The 16,755-nt window shown below is 35.9% G+C and overlaps 1 long non-coding RNA gene across 1 annotated transcript in view; it reads left to right on the top strand.

The window, feature by feature from the left end:
• Nucleotides 1-13,072: 13,072 nt before the first annotated feature.
• Nucleotides 13,073-16,755, top strand: part of LOC129807351 (uncharacterized) — a 46,195-nt gene continuing 42,512 nt past the window's right edge. Inside the window, exon 1 of the long non-coding RNA XR_008752271.1 lies at nucleotides 13,073-14,321. This is a non-coding gene — a long non-coding RNA (uncharacterized LOC129807351). The remainder of the gene's footprint in view (nucleotides 14,322-16,755) is intronic.

Raw genomic sequence — 16,755 nt, 5'->3', positions numbered from 1 at the left:
CAATGGCTTGCATAACTCTTCTGAGGAATTTTAATTTTTTGGCTAATTCTGCCCGGATGTCTTTTACAGTTTAATAATCTATTAAACAAAAATTAATATTGCTTACAAATAAAAATCTTTTAAATTTGTCCACAAATCGAATTTTTAATGAACGAACCACACTTTTCTAAACTGGTCGAGGTTTATCATTGGATAACCATACGTTGATAGGAAAGGATATCTTGATAGATTCGATAGTTATTTACTAAGGATATAACCTGAAAGCCCTAAAATTTAAAATAAATTTGTGGTATTGCCATATTATCCTATTTAAGTAGTATTTCCGATAATAAAAGTTTCACCTCAGGGTCTTAAGTTTTCTTAAAGTTCACCTGCAATATATCTTCAGAAGCTGTAAATCTTTAGCGTAAAATTGAGTCTACAGGTTGCCGCCAATAAACCGAATAACGACATGAAATTTTGGCAGTAAATAAAGGTTTATGGGTACATGTGTAATTTAATGTGGGCATCTTTTGGGATGCAATAAATCTGCGTGAGATTGATAAACCCCTCAATCATGGTGAAGCACGAAGGTGACTTCTCTTCTCGTTGCCATGACACGCGACAGTCATCCAGCACATCAAGAGCTCCCCAATGCCGTTCAAGAGACCCTCTGGACTGTATAATAAACAGCTCCACCGAAGTAATTGGCGGGTGTGGTGTTTGTCTCAATGGGTATTCCTACAACATTTACACAACTATATTTTATTCGTATTGGTTCGGTCCAGCACCTTCGTCCTGTCATATACTAATTAATTTTCCAAAGGGATTTTTTTTGTTTAAAAAGGGTTTGCTCTACCGAAGGGTGGACGGTGTTAACACAGCGGTTAGAATTAAGGTGAAGAAGTCAGGATAGGCAACATGAGACTTAGATGAAGGAATTCAAAGACAAAAACGTAATTTATTGCAAGCAACAAGCCAACGCGAATCGAGTGTCCATTTCGTTGCGGAGTTATGATCAAATATAATTGCTCTGGAGTGTAATTAATTGACTTCCTGATGAACATAAACGGAGGAGTATTAGTGTGGCTGAAGACGTTGAATGAAAAAAAAATCCCGAGATCAGCTTTTCAGTTTGAATCTAATGGGTGTGAGTGAAATAGATTGTTCCATGGAGTGTGCGGAATATTTTTGTGCAAAAGACCCCAAGAATGGTGGAATTACACATCTTGAGTGTTATGCCTTGAGACAAACAAAAAATGCGCAAAAATCACCGACGTGGATGAATGTTTTGTGTGAGAGTATTACCACCTCCTAAAGACACCATCAAGCACTATTAACTCATCCAGGAGAGGTGGTTTCTTGCAAAAATTGCCAATTGTAAATCTAACGAACTCTTAAGATATTTGACTTATCCATCATCTCCTTGAAGAATTCACAGATATTGACTCTAAATCTTCAATTGATCTGTAATTGATCAGTAATTGATCTGTCTAATCGCTTAGTATACTTTGTCTGCACGATGAAAAATATAGGGTACGATGGACCGTTTCAGATGGTCAAAGAGAAAAAGAAATCCACGAAGATGTATATACAAGACATTACATTCCAGAGCAATTCTTCGGTGTTTTTTTTTCCTTTTACGATCTAAAACTATTAGGAAATCGTAAAGTTCCCAATTAGACATGATTCCAAATTACCCTATCTTACCCTATCTTACCGTAGGTAAAGAAATAAATGTACAGTAAAAATTAATTAGATTAAAATAGATGTAATGGCCGAGAGCCGAGTTCAGAAACTCGGTACGGACACTGTAACAGCTTCAGAGACTAGCGTGTCTAGCAGTTACGGGAGTTATCAGAACAGCGCCAACGGCTGCTGTGGAGGTAATGCTTAGCCTCCTACCACTTCCGCTCTTTATTAAGACGGAGGTTAGCTTCGTTGCTTTGATGTTACGCCTGGGAAGAACTTGAAGGATCGGTTGTTATCCGGCGGAATACGCGAAAATATTCGACGGACCTGTTAGGTTGCATCCTGATCTTTTGATGAGGGATGACTTTCGGTGCGAAAGTTTTCTTAGAACATAGAATACGGGTATATACTACAATGTACACCAGATTTGATGGCTCTAGTGTGGAAGGCTCTTCAGGATCTTCAAGAAGCCGGTTACCACAGTACTGTGCTTCATCTAAATGGATCAGTGCTTCTTTGCCGATACATAAGTGTGTCTCAGACCGAGGATACTGCCATAGTGTAGTGCATAGGCTGCTAGAGGCTGGCAACGCGGGAAAAAATCGAAGGAACGATACAACCGTCCTATTTGATGAAGTTTATCTAAAGAACGCGTTGACTTGACACACCCTGGCCATAATTGGGTAAATTTTAGGAGAAGCATAATGAGCCCAATAGATAGGCCCGAAATCTAGTCTAATCGGTTAGTTCATACGTGGTGAACGGGAAAGATCCTTCTTGTCTCTTTGAATGTTTGTCTCTTTCAATGTTTATTCCATACATTTATTTTATTTGTATGAAATAAAAATTGAAAGAAGCAAAACTGGGGTGGAATGATAAGTTTTCGATACAATCGAATCGATAGTATCGATAAATCTGTATCTGTTAGATTAAGCCACAATGATGACTTTACTCATTGTCAGGCCAATTATTGTGACACTTTTAATAGAATGTGACTGTTGATTAATATTTGTATTAGGTACAAAAAGTACTGTTATCGGTTAAATTTTTCAAAATCGACAGTCGATACTATCGAAAAGAAGTTATCATGTCACCCCTGGTCTTTTACGTTCACCACATGTTAGGGGAAGTGAAGGATGGTTCGCACGCTTTTTGGAAGTCAATATTCAAGATTTTTTTCTGGCTGAACGGTAAAATGGACAATCAATTGCGCTATACCACAAGAATCTGTGGTCTTTTAAGTTTCTATGCGTGCCTCATTCACTGCCGTAAAATTTGTTCTTTTTCCTGGACAGGAAAATAAAAAAAGTATGATGATTTGTGCGAACCTTGCCTGTGGAGGCAAGATTCGCACGATGGGTTGTTAAGGTTCGTCATCGCTTTTTTTTTCCTGGAATAACTCTTGCTCACAACTAAAAATTATTTACCGATTATTAGATTCAAGTTCCACGAATCCACGGAAACCATTATTTCACTAAAAGAAGGTATCTAAAACAGTTTTCTTCTAATTTTTCTGAAGCACTGTTTTTCTTGCAAATTTATATCGAAAAATCGACTGAAATGTGAAAATTTCAAATGTGACAACCCTAAAAATTTATCATCTGTCATTTCTTCATCTTCCTTTTCCTTTGTATTCCTCTTTGAGGTTATGTTGTGATTTTAAGCTGCTGGAGTTACCTGATGAGTTGGCGAACCATAACACTTTCAGTGGTTGAACCAATACGCAGTGTAGTATTTAGGATTTTTTCGCCACTCGGAAAATAATTTTCCTCCGATGCAAAAAATATTACGTAAATATCAACCCAGATTAACCCTTCATCACTCTTAGAAAAAATTAGTTCGTACAAACTCATATGCAGTTATTAGAACTATAAAATATAGTAAATATAGACCCAACTATATATTTAGTTTGGGTAACTAAATGAAATAGTTGACCACAGTTAGTTAAAGTATCCTTCTCATTTAGTTATCACAACTAAATCAAAATAGTAATGGGTACTATAACATATTAGTTCCAATTACTAAATAAATGGGGTTGATGCCCATCTTATTGGCTGTAATAACTATATCATATTAGTTGTGGTTACTATATAGCATTCATTGTGATGCATATTTCTTATTAGTTGCTTAAAATTCGAAAGAGCTTCAACGCATTACTAAAATAAAAATCACTCTTTACTATTGGAAAAGTAGTCATAACTTTATGAAAATATAGGCCCATCTATTTACATTGGTTGTGAGAACTAAAAGGAATTAGTGACCAATATTAGTTGGGATAATGATTTCATTTAATTAACACAAGCAAATATAATTATATGAAAGCATTATGAAATAATTGCCGCAACTTATCCACGTAAATATTGTCTTATATTCTCATTACTAATAAATTTATTATGAGTATAATGTTTTAAGAATATAAGAACCATTTTAAATAGATTTGATAATAATCGCCCGAACAACTAATTCTCATTAGTAATCACGTCTAAACTTTTCTAAGAGTGATCTATTGGTGTAAGTGATTATTTCCGAAAATCAATTTAACTGCGAGAAATCACACGAAATGTGAGTCATCAAAATTTCCCATTTTAGGCCATTTTTGTATTTGTCATTCTAAAACTTAGGAAAGAAGGGCTAGGTTGCCTATTTTTGCGGTGAAGATGAGGTTTATGATTATCTATCTAATGCCTAAGAAATGAGGAAATAGCACTTTTCAAACAAAGATAAAACTCGAATTGTTCGAAGGCTCGCGCGTGCGAAGCATCCCTCACTTCCCCTATACCCCATTAGATCGTACCTCAAGAAATCATCTAACGGTTAATTCACTTTGTCGAGACGGTGAATTAAATTTGATTGGTAATATTTTAGCATTATGGGCGTAGCTTTTAGATCAAAAATTGTATGAAACCGAAATGCACATTCATTTCCTACTCAAACGTTTTGTATAGGTTCGGTCTCCTCCCGGTCATCTAACATCAAAATGGTCATTGAATTCGATCTTTATCAGTAGGAGACCTATAAATCAATTTGTCCGCACGAAATTTTGAATTTTTGACAAGTATTTTTAAGTGATCTATTTCAGAAAGAGTTTGAGGTATCGTGGGCTGTATCAGTAATTGTGCTAAGTGGATTTGCTTTGTGTCTACGCAATGGGATGCGTTGTATAAAGCAAATGCAGTTGCTGATCCGTCGTACGACTTGTTCCGTCTCTTTTTCCAATTTAAAAGAAAAACACATTTTTTCTTGATACAAATTAATATGAATAGAAATTTGAAGCAATATTTTATGAAATATTTATGTCAAAATTATATAGTCGGGACCTTCTTACATAGTTTGAGTAAAAAAAAAGGGGTGGCAAAGCGTCCCAGGTTTTGCGGCTCGAACTCGTGATTTAGATGCTATACCGCAAAACTACTTTCGCATCATTTACCGTTTACTGTTTCACAATTGATTTGAACCGATTAATAAATCTCTCAAAAGATCCCCCAAAATAGTTTCAAAAGTAATAGGATTTATTGTCAGATAAATTTTTTTTATCGGTTATGAACCGGTTCATTACCAATTCAAAATCGATTGGAACCGGTTCAGTTTTATAGGAAATTCCAAAACCTTTCCAACGATCACAAACATAACCCCTTGCTTAATAAATGCGCTCTCTAGGGTCTTTTTAACCTTTGACGCTATTTTCGTACATGGACGAAATGTTCGCCTGGGTAATCTCTAAAACATATCCAAAAATGAAAAAAAATCGCACTATGCTTTTTCGAGCAATCCCAAAAAAAACATAGTTTTTGATGGGAAGGGGAGGGGTGGGGGAAAATGAGGGACATGTTAACGATCCTTGGGTCGACTTATAGGGGGAGGGTACCCCGAAGGTCCCAAGTCTCTATCTCTAACCGTTTGGCCTCTACAGCTGGCGACAGCCGGACGGACAGACGGACAAATAGCCTGACGACATTTCTCAGAAATCGTCTGAAACGATTTCTGAGATTTGTTGAGAAAAGTGATCTCCGGGGGGAGGAAGTTGGAAATTTGGGGAGGTGGAAAAATCGAGGGATTTATATACTGCTCTCTCCGTAGAGTTCGAGCAGTAAAAAAAACGGTAAAAGAGAAATTTAGATATATCGGTCAGACAATTTTTAATATAAAGTCCCAAAAGAATCACAGCCACTGGGAGCTTTTCAAAGCTAATCAATAGCTTTTCTGTCGATGATCCTCATGGAACATTGATGAAGGGAAACATTCCAGATTCTTTTCTCTCACTCTCAGTAAAAAATTTAACCTCCCTGTGACCAGAGTCTCTAACAAGATGCGAATATATTCTCTATGCCCTCCCCATCATCATTCTTATACCATTCTGATCTAAGACTGCAATACTTCTTCGTTGTCTTCAGACCTAATGAAATCTTCCATTCTGCACCCATATCTACATATAAGTGTTCCACAATATACTGTGACTGGACTGACGAAACGCCAGACTGAGCCGCAATCCCAACAGCATCAGCATCAGCGGCAGCAGGAATTGAGTATTTAAGGTCAACGACTGCGGTCGAGGTGAATATGTTTCTAAAATATCGCCTCACGAGTGAGTGAGATGGATCGACAGATACCTAGTATATCTACTGACCTTGCCAATTCGTGGAATCGCGTTCATTTGCCCAAAACGCGCGCACACACATCATCCAAGAGGTGAAAGATAAAAAAATATATATAAAATAAATTCTATATAAAAAATTTCGCACACGTTTTTGGCGAAAAGCGATTCTTCGCAACTCTGAACTTCGCAATCTCTTCCTCACATCAAACATCCTCCTCACACGATATTAACTTTAGCTATATGGGCAAAGACATTTGGTCAGGAGAGGGAGGGGAGAGAGTGAGATTTCATAGAAAAAGAAATCAATCAAAGTGTCTTACAATCCAAATATTCCACCTTCTTTCTCTCTTCCCATGATCCATGATCTCTTCGCCCAAAAGATCATTGAATTTTGTCTCCATTGTTTCCATACATCTTGCCGTCATCTTTTTTTTCCACCTCACGGCATTTGCCAATTAAATTACATTTTCAGCGGACAATGGTATTAGATGCTTCACACGGCCGAAAAAAAAATTCGCCATTTCATATTTTTCCGAAAGATCGCCAAGAATTTCCGAATCGGATGGGATAAGTATCATGAGATTCGATGGGCAATTTAATCGATCTGCTTTGGACTTTTCTGAATATAGAGGAAAAAAAAAGAAACGACTTGGACAAAAAGGTGTCTAAATATAGATCTTGCGAAACAAAGAGATCGCACAATATTTTTGCACAATTCCCACCAACAGATCACCATGTAATTACCAAATTATCCAATTCTTCTGATCAAGATCATTTAGTGTTTGCAGATTGGTAATTTTTTTTAATTTCATTCAGAAGAATTAAACTGACAAGATGACCTTAAAACCAGGATGTGATAAAGAAAGTGCAGCAAATTTATGAACGATGTCCCTCACTCAGTTGTTAACTCTTTCGTCTCTTTTGGGACTGTAGTACCCAAAGAAGCATATACATTTTCTATGAAAAACAATTTTTTTTAATTATTCAGAACTGATAAAAGTTCGATTCTTGTGGATGATTACAAACTATAAGGATGTCCAAATGTAAGATATTTTTTGTAGGACCTCAATTAATTCTTGAGCTTAGATATTTTTGATTAAAAATTGTGAAATTGGCTTGCAGCATATGCTGCGGTCCGGAAAGAGTTAAACCGATTCACTGGTTTTAGTTGAATCGCAAATAATTTGAAATCAAAAGCTGTTTTTATAGCGAAATTGAAAATTGACAAACAATGGGCACAAATGATTTTTCTGCCATTTATTAAATTTTTGTTTATTAAAAAATCCAAATCTTTACAAAAGTCGATCTATCTTAAAGAAACGACACCAAGAATCGTCAAGTCAAGAAAAATTCTCCATAATAAATCCCAAAACACTCTTTGGTATTTTTTTAAATGACAATTGGAATGTTAGGTATCCCTATAATGGTGTCTGTACATTTTAATTGATATTGTATATTTACAGATATTAATTTAAAATAGGTATAATTGCAAACATACACTTTGTTCTTTGAATCACCATGCATTTAGTTATGTGTACAACGGATAATTGGTTCTATTATATATTAAATATGAATTATCGCAATATTCATCGTTGCAATCGTTAATTGGAGTAGCGAATAATTTTTAAAATTCTTTTTGTTTTAGAGGACAACAACACAGGGAGCAACAATTTTAAAATTACAACATTGTATTCAGTTAGATTGTATTTGGTTTCCTTTTTAAATTTCCTTAAATATTTAATGCTTAAAGTAATTCCTTATACTAGTGTGTATTTGTAGTATAATTTAAGATTTTTAGAAAAGTTTTCCCTTCAGAGCTAAGTTTCTTAAAATGACCATTAAAAGTGCATAGTAAAACAATAACAAATTAGCACTTAAGTGGCATTTAGATCCTTTTCGTCTCCATTTCCTTAGTCTCCAGTTCGCCTTTTCTGCTTTTTGTAGTCTAATGCGCGAGCAGTTTTCGAAAAAAAAGAAAGACCTTAAAAACATACTTTTCGTAAAGTTAGAGAAGAATGTTTGTAGGGGAATAAATTTGACGAATAAAAATATCGCGAATTACTCTCTAAACCCATTAATATACATAATATTGTTTTTTTTATTAGTTCCGCAGAAAAACCTTCATAGTACTTTTTTAAAATACTTTCTTTTTGAAGAAGAGAAATTGATTTTTAAAAAATTTGTAAGATTGGTCATTATGCTAAAGCAACTAATCATTATTGATTAAAAATCTGAGCGGTTTTGAAAATAAATATCTGGTGTCTGCCTGACTCAGGACTCGTCGCCACTCGAATCGGTTACGCGTTACTGTTCTCCAATTCCGCACCCCTTACACTGGCGTCCTGGTCTTTCGTCGTCGGTCCATGGAAGACTGGGACGACCTCGTTTCCTCGAAACACAGAGTTCGTGCCCCTAAAGACTTTCCAGACTAGGTCATACTCAACTTTGCGAACCAGATAACCAGCCCACCGAAGCCTATTGAAGCGTATTTGCTTGAGGACAGTTACGTCTCAGTACTGCTCTTACACATTATGATTGTATGGGCTCCAGGATCGCCCATCCTCACATGCGGGGCCAAAAATCCGTCGTAGAATCCTCCTCTCAAACATGGCTAAGAGTTCGCAATTCTGTTTACTGAGGACCCACATTTCAAACGAATACGTGAGGACTAACAGGATCATAGTCCTAAACAATAGTAGCTTAGTCTTTATTCTTAAAGTCGGAATGGAAAAATCTTGATAGAGTGAAATAGGCCCTGTTGGATTTCAACAGCCGTGCGCGAACTTCTGTTGATGTGTTGTTGTTGACTGTGATTGTTGACCCAAGGTAGACGAAGAATTTAACAACTTCAAAGTTGTAATCCCCCATCGGGAACCTTCTTTGGAGGATTTGCTGCTGGTGGGGCCACCTTGTTACTTTCTTTTGCCTTCATTCAATCTAGATGAAGAACTTTGTACAGCTCAGGGATTGCGTCCCATATGATGTCAATATCGTCAGCATTAGATTAGGGCCTGTATGGACTTATTGAATATGACCCCCTCCTGGTTGAGGAGAACTAACGACAGTCCACAACCCTATCTAGCCGTCTGTGTGCGTTGTTTACGGAACTTCCGTGACCACGAGTCTATCCCCTTAAATTTGCTTTGTGCATAGAACTTGTCACAAAAATCGTTTTAGTACAATTTGAACTTTGCAAAAGGGGCATTTTCTTCATCTCTGTTGGATAGTCCTTTATTAAAACCTTTTATAAAAATTATTAAAAAAATGATGATAACCTATGAAACAATTTCGAAATGAAACATTTTAAAGTTAATTTTTGCTTTTTGAAAATGAAACTCAGCCTTTGCAACTAACAAAGAAAAAGAACTAAGCTGAATGTTCTATTCAATATGTATCTGGCGAGTTCTACGTGGTTGCTGCTCTTCCGGTGTTCGCCAGAGAGTTCTTTCCTTTTCAAAATTAAAGACTTCGAATTTTTACCAAAGCTTTCGACCATTGGTGTGGGTCTTCCTCAGTGGGTCAATTAAAGTCGTCTTATAATTTGAAATCTCGTCTTTCGTCTGCTAACAATTACACTTTGCCGCTTAAACATTTATTTGGGACTCTTCACTGATAATTTAAATATATTACTTAAAATCTGTGTTATTGGCGTTCTTTACGTTAGTCGGTCTTTGTTCAACTAGAGAACGCCAAAGTGTGATTTTAAAGTGATTTTTATTTACCTCTGCATTATTTACTGAACAAACTGCTAAGTTACTGACCAAAAATTTGTAGTTAATATGCTTTGCTGAGACGTATTTCGTTACATATCTATAGAATTACCACTAATCCGTCTCTCGCCTTCGTAATCAGTTAAAGACCAATGGGACATTGGTGTCCCAAAAATAAAACTGATTTTCGGACTATTTAAAGGACAAAATAACTTTGTATAACTAAAAAAATGTTTTTTTTTTTTAATTTTGATACCGGTGTCCCATTCGTCCTTAAGGGGTTAAAGTGTTACGAGGGTCACGCAGATTTAAAATAAAAAAGAATATTTTCTTTACAACTGTTTTCGACAAAATAAATTTTGTTTTAATTATATTTTCTGAAATTTTCATTTAAATATTCTAAAAATTCAGTCGTTGGGACCTAATTTTTGCAAATCGTTTTTGAAAAAAGATTTAGTTTTCGGTGAACATTTTTCGAAGTAGGTTAATCTGAAATCAAAAAAGCAAATATTTCCTATTATCTGATGAATTAAACTCGTATTTAAACAGTTGGTTTCTTTTGCCTAGATCACAACTTATTTTAAAAGACGAAACATTGTGTAAAATACATCGAAAATCTTTTTCTTTTTTTTTAATTGTCTCAAGCATTCAGATTTTATTTAAAAAAATTGTACCATTCAACTACGAGTTGTAACTCATCAGCTAACAGCAAATATTTGGTTTTTCGATTTTAGATGAATATGACCTGAGACATTTTGCCTGCCGAAAGGGAGTTTTTATTTCCAAAAAAGCTTGAGTTTTAAAGATTTTTCGATGAATAGTTTAGAAAAAACAGTTCAAATGTTGTGCTTTTATATGCTTATGAACTTCAATCAAATTTAAAATATGTTAGGGTAAGTGTGCCAAATTTCGGCATAGTTGCATGCAAGCGTCAAAGTCTCAAGTTTGAAATGTAATATTTTAAATACAAATTGATTTTTTTTTATTCTTTCTTCTGAAAGAGTGTTGCTTGGAACCTTGTAAAGAGTTTATCCTCTTTATTTTCTCTAAAATCATTCTTAATACATTTTAAAATGAATAAAAATATAGACATAGCGTTTGTGCCCTATTTCGGCCACCTTCATTCTCATAGTTACTTGGCCTTCGGGAATTCTTCCAATATCTTTTTCACGTCATCTCGTTTGTCGAAGCTATATTTTTTGTTATTCTATTGCATTGTATAATCTCTAAAGTACGTAAAATCTAAAAGTTTATGGAAATTCGAGGAACAAAAAAGGTGGCCGAAATTGTAAGCTGTCCGGAATTTGGCACACTTACCCTGTGTTAACAAAAAAATAGAGAAAATATACGGTTTTGCATTCTTTTTGGCCCACGTTACCCCTTAAGCCATAGGCCTGTCTAGGGCCTAAGTAAATTAGATTTCGTCCTGTTTGATCTCAAGATAAGACTTATGTGAATATCTTACACCGAGCACTAGTAATTTCATTGTAATAATCTCAAGAGTTCATTACCTCTAAAGACTTAAATGGCAACAAGTACAAGTTTTATGGGTTAACAGGATAGTCCATAAATAAAATGTATCTTTTAACTGAGAAAAAGAAATAATACAGGTAAATCTGCAAAAGGCGATCACCTTGTCTGCGCGCTGACTTTCAAAAAAAAAAAAAAAGAATCGCGTCCCTGACCGTCGGCTTGTCGGTTTCCCACTTCACTTAAAGTGCTAGTTTAATAATTTGTAAACCAAATATTTTAGAAATATTGTGAAGAACAATGCAAAATTTTCTTTTAGTCCATAAGTGTTTTATAGAAGTGGAAATAAAGCGCTATTGGGTTTAGTCATAAAGACTGGGTGGGCTGGGTGTTAAATACAATGGTAATCTAGTCGAAAATTCCGGATGTATCTATTTGAGACAAAGGACATGAGAACTTGAGACGCAATTAGCAGAAGATCATAAAGGTTATTGCGATGCCTTCAAGAATTGGCATATTCATCGTTTTCTCAAGAATGAAAAATCATTTCGCAATTCAGCGTTCTTAGCAAAATTTTGATCAACTAATCGATGGTAACATCACTAGAAGCGATCTTGTTGGGCAATGAACGTTGAGGAGTGAGAAGAAAGATGATAGATGTTGAAAATGAAAAAGAAATAGAATAAATTGCAGAAGAGTGATAACATTTTTCTCATGTTCGAGCGATTCATCTTATGTGAAATCTCTTTTATACGTCAGCGGTCTCTGTATACTTTTTTTTATGTTAGTCGTATAAGGTCTAAAAATAGATCTTTCATTTTATAAATAAACCCCTTCTATGTAGTAATTGTATGTGGAGTAATGAGAAAAAATTCACATGAAGATCACTCTTGGAAAAATAGGTTCCCTTATATTGAGCAACGATCATTGGAACTAATACAACGATCGGGAGCGTAGATGCGTGTTCAGTTGAGAGCTTTTGGTGAAACTTTGAAGGTGCTTATTGGGTTTTTTGGGGGCGAGATTGTCGATCGTTGGGTGTGAGGATATAGGCCCTCCCTCACTCTACGGTTTTGCGTACATGCGGGTGAGGACGTAGCATCGGTAGATGGAAAAGGGGAGGATCTGAAGTTAGATGCAAATTCTTCAATTGAAATTCGTAGGATATAATCAACCTTTTTTTTTTGTTCTCGGACAAGAGACAAATTTACATTGTTGCCAATTTATCATGATCATAATCCACCAATACAGAGGCATTTGCCAACTCCCGGCGACAAGAAATTCTGTCGCGTCGCGATCATTTCGTCATAATGAAGCTTTTTACGACGTCGAGAGACTTTTTGGGATGTATTTGTATGGCGTACACAACCACTTATGTAGTATCTCATTAAATAAGACGAAAGAAAATGAGATATATCGAGTTGCGCCAACTTCTGAAATAATATTGGCGGGTACTATGTGAATTTTTGTGTTAAATTGCACGAATGCCTGAGAGAAAAAGAAATGATATACCCCAAAAGTCGATGAATCCCATGAAAGTGTATTAGTGCACACATTTGCAGATTTATTTGATGGTGTGAATATATGTCCGGCTATTGCTCCCTCGAAGTATAGCCGAGGTACCAACAGTCGACCGAGTAGTGCCTTTGATATCGACTTGGTAGCTCATTTCAGCACAAACTGTCTCTTGGTGAAGTCGATTTTCATTCATCGCTGTCGGCTTCTTTAGCTTCAGCCAGACATACACCATTCCCCATTCCTCAAAGTGCTCTCTTTCTCTCTCTCTCTCTCACTCCATCCCTAAACCGTTTTTGACCGTTTTTGATAAAAAGTTTAAATTAAATAATTTTCTCAAGTTTAGTTGTCTTTTACTAAAATCAGTGATAAAATTAAACAAGACTTTATAAAAAAATCTGTGCAGTGAAGTGAAGGACTGATGAAGAAAAGCATTTTTTTTTTTTAAAAAAGGACAAAACATCAAGGAAAATCTGTTGAAAGTAAAATCCAATAAATTTGTGCAATTAGTAGAAAAAAAAACTGGTTTTTCCTGAACTGTGGTATTTTTCTTATCTGCAAATGGGAGGAACCAGACAGCGCAAAACATTTAAAAAAAAAATCAAGAGGGGGAGGACAAGTCCAACCATATGGGAGTGCAAAGAAATAAAATAAAAGAAACATCATCTGTAAGGCAAACTGCGTACTTGAGTGCTTAAGTGATATTCTCCAACCCCAAATGAACAAGGGAAGGACATGGCACAATATTGTGAAATTGTCTCGCCATCGATCCCAGTCTTGTGAGTTAGAGCGAGAGGTACATATAAACTTCCCGGACGGACAAAATCTGCAAGTCAGCAGAGTCGGGGAGACCCCTGTAGAACGGTGCGAGATGCCAAAGTGTGGCCAGCAGATCTATTCCTGAAACGCAATGTCCTCCTGTGATTGCACAGACACTTGGAACGCGATTTTAGCGCGGACAATGGAAGAGAGAACAAGAAAATAAGAAACCGATTTCAATTTCAAATATTCGTTTTTTTGATGAATATGGTAACATGAAAAGTACTGTGTGACATGCAAAATAGCCGGTCAAGTGAAAGTCTCTGAACGGAGACTTTACCTGGCCTTGAGTTCAAAGAGACGACCACCGAGAGAGAGAAAGAGAACCTTCGAGTTTTTCTTTGGGACATTTTTTTTTTGTTGTATTTCAAAAGAAAGAAAAATATTTTTAAATTAATAATTATGGTGCAACATCAACCAATTATTTGTAAATTTCATTGTGTGACATCCTTATAAACAAAATCCCCAAAAGTACCAAGACTTCGAGGACGCCCCTGGATTTTCCCCCTTCTGGACATTGTGCCTCATTCCAGCCAAATAAGGTAAGTTGAAGAATAAATTCAATTTTAAACCATTTTACAACATCACACTCAAATATTACCTTGTACATATGGTGACCAAATTCTTAGCTTCAAATATTGACTTGAATATAGGCGAAAAGAGATTTAGAGTATATCTTCCATCCTCCTCAAAATTGTGATCGTCATTTAATGCTAGAGCAAATAAAATGTACATTTTAAGTGATTGTTGTTGAGGTATTTTTAGAAACATGATCTGGCATTCTAGATATTCTCTTTGGCGTCGTTGTCAAGCCACAGCGGCTTTTTTTCGGTGATTTGAATATGGCAACCCTAATAAAGGATCTTCGAATTTCGAACACTATGACCTAGCATAAGGGCTTCCATGACCTGTAGCCAAAGCAAAATCCAGTTTTCCTATGTCTCTGCATGCCAAAAAACCCCAAAAATAATATGCGGAAAATTCAGGGAAAATTCGCGACAATTTTCTCGCATGCGCTGCCAACACACAAATACTCAAGAGCGTTGTCTTTTGCCAGTGATGCGGTATGAAAAAAAATTCGTGTTAAAATCAAGATTATGCTATCACAAGATATTTTTCCTGAAGAATTATATCACGTGATGACATAATTTGTATTTTTGGGTTTTACTACATCAATTTTATTTTTTGTCAAACACCCTGTGCCCTGTGTTAAGTTTAATTCTTGGGTTCGTCTTGAATGTTTCAACACCCAAAAAAAAAACGTACTTGTGGATGAGTGAGAGATAGAGGCATTCCAGTGAAATCCGGTGAAGACACAAAATTTCTCGATGGAAGTTCCATACCACAAATAATTTTCCTACCTGTTCCCTCAATATCTCTCTTCCCAGGAACATGAGCAAAAACCTGGCGTTCATTGTTGCCATCCCGAAAAAGGGATTGTACCACTTTTTCGAGGTTTTTCTTCTTCTCCGGAATCCATTGAAGCCCTGTATTTGGGCTATGTACAGATTAGCCCTTGGACACACATATACCTCACTCCCAGGACCCTTCCAGGGATTTAAGGGTTGATTTGCAATACAAAAGAGGCGGATTTCAGGGTTACACAAAGCCCTGAGTTCCCAAAAAATATCTTAAAAATGTACGCAAAAAGAATTTTCACTCATACAATGGGAATTTTTCGAGAAAATTCTACCAAGTCAGAGAAGGTGACTCACGATCACACACGATCAACCGCAAGTAGATAAGAGGTACGGTCTCTCAAACATTTTTCACTTTATCAATTGTTAACATTGATTGGGAATAACTGTTTCTTTTATTTGAGGCAAACGCAGAGAAAAATGAATGTTCACTTTCCTGTCCACGCAATAGCTCTGTAATAAGGTCCCCCTGAAGTCAAGGGTGGAAAAAGCTCATGAATACAAGAGATCATTGATTACCTACCCTCAACACTACCCCTATATGGGGTGAAATGTGTACATGAATAAAATACGCTGTGTAATACAGTTCTTTTGTTATGCCTTAGCACATATAAATAGCATTTTTTCGGTGGACCCAAAAAGCAGAGAAAATGATTGTATTTCAATGACTAAATACGCGATTCATACATTTAAGTGATTTCTCTTTTTAACCTACGAAAATTCAAATATACGTCTCTTCTCTCTTTCTTGTACAAGAGTGTACGAAAAAAAAAATCAAACGACTGGTGACTTTTGTTGCTAAGCACTCAAAGTGTGTCTCTCAACCGTATTATATTTTATTTTATATAAACTGTGTCGATTTTCACACAGTTTCATTGTTGTCTCTCATTTTAAAGAATCTCTTCTCATCCACAGTAATAGAAAAATAAAAAAAATAAATTAAATAAAAAGTACAAACAGGGCAAATGCCTTGCGATAGCCATTAGGCTATATTGCTACTTTTTTCACAATTTCATCTTAAACTTTCCGACATGTAAAAAAGAGAGAAAAAAAAAGAATACCAACTATTCTCAATTTCCTATGTTTGTGCATACTATTACTACCAATTTTCTGGTATTTGCTGATGTGAGAGAAGAAACTTCCCACTTGACGCGACAGTCATTTTCTTTTAATAGACTCTTCGTCTTTTGCCTACATGCCTTGCGTCTTCTGAAACTGGTTCAACGCCATTCACTTCTAAAATGCCTCAGAAGACCTCCAAAAATTTGCTTCCTTTTCGGCAAAAGACATAACCATTTACCATTTACCTACGCCCCAGGGTGGATTCTCTTACCATCGTCTACCATTAGAAATTTGGAATAAGAAATCTCAGAAATATTTACCTGTAGGAGTGTTTTTTTTTCCCTGAAACAAGGTATCACAAAGCGAAAATGAGATAAGCAAAATTCTTGAAGAAGGAAACTTAAATATTTAAGTTACAGTACTGAGCGTCGGCAATAGCCTAAGATGATTTTCAGACAGAAGATTAAGCCGAGTTCTTTAATATCCCGATATCGAT

The sequence above is a fragment of the Phlebotomus papatasi genome, chromosome 3 (genome assembly GCF_024763615.1).
Source record: "Phlebotomus papatasi isolate M1 chromosome 3, Ppap_2.1, whole genome shotgun sequence".
In the NCBI taxonomy this organism is placed as follows: domain Eukaryota; kingdom Metazoa; phylum Arthropoda; class Insecta; order Diptera; family Psychodidae; genus Phlebotomus; species Phlebotomus papatasi.
Note: the sequence above shows the minus strand (reverse complement) of the source record. Positions and strands in the feature narration are given on the sequence as shown.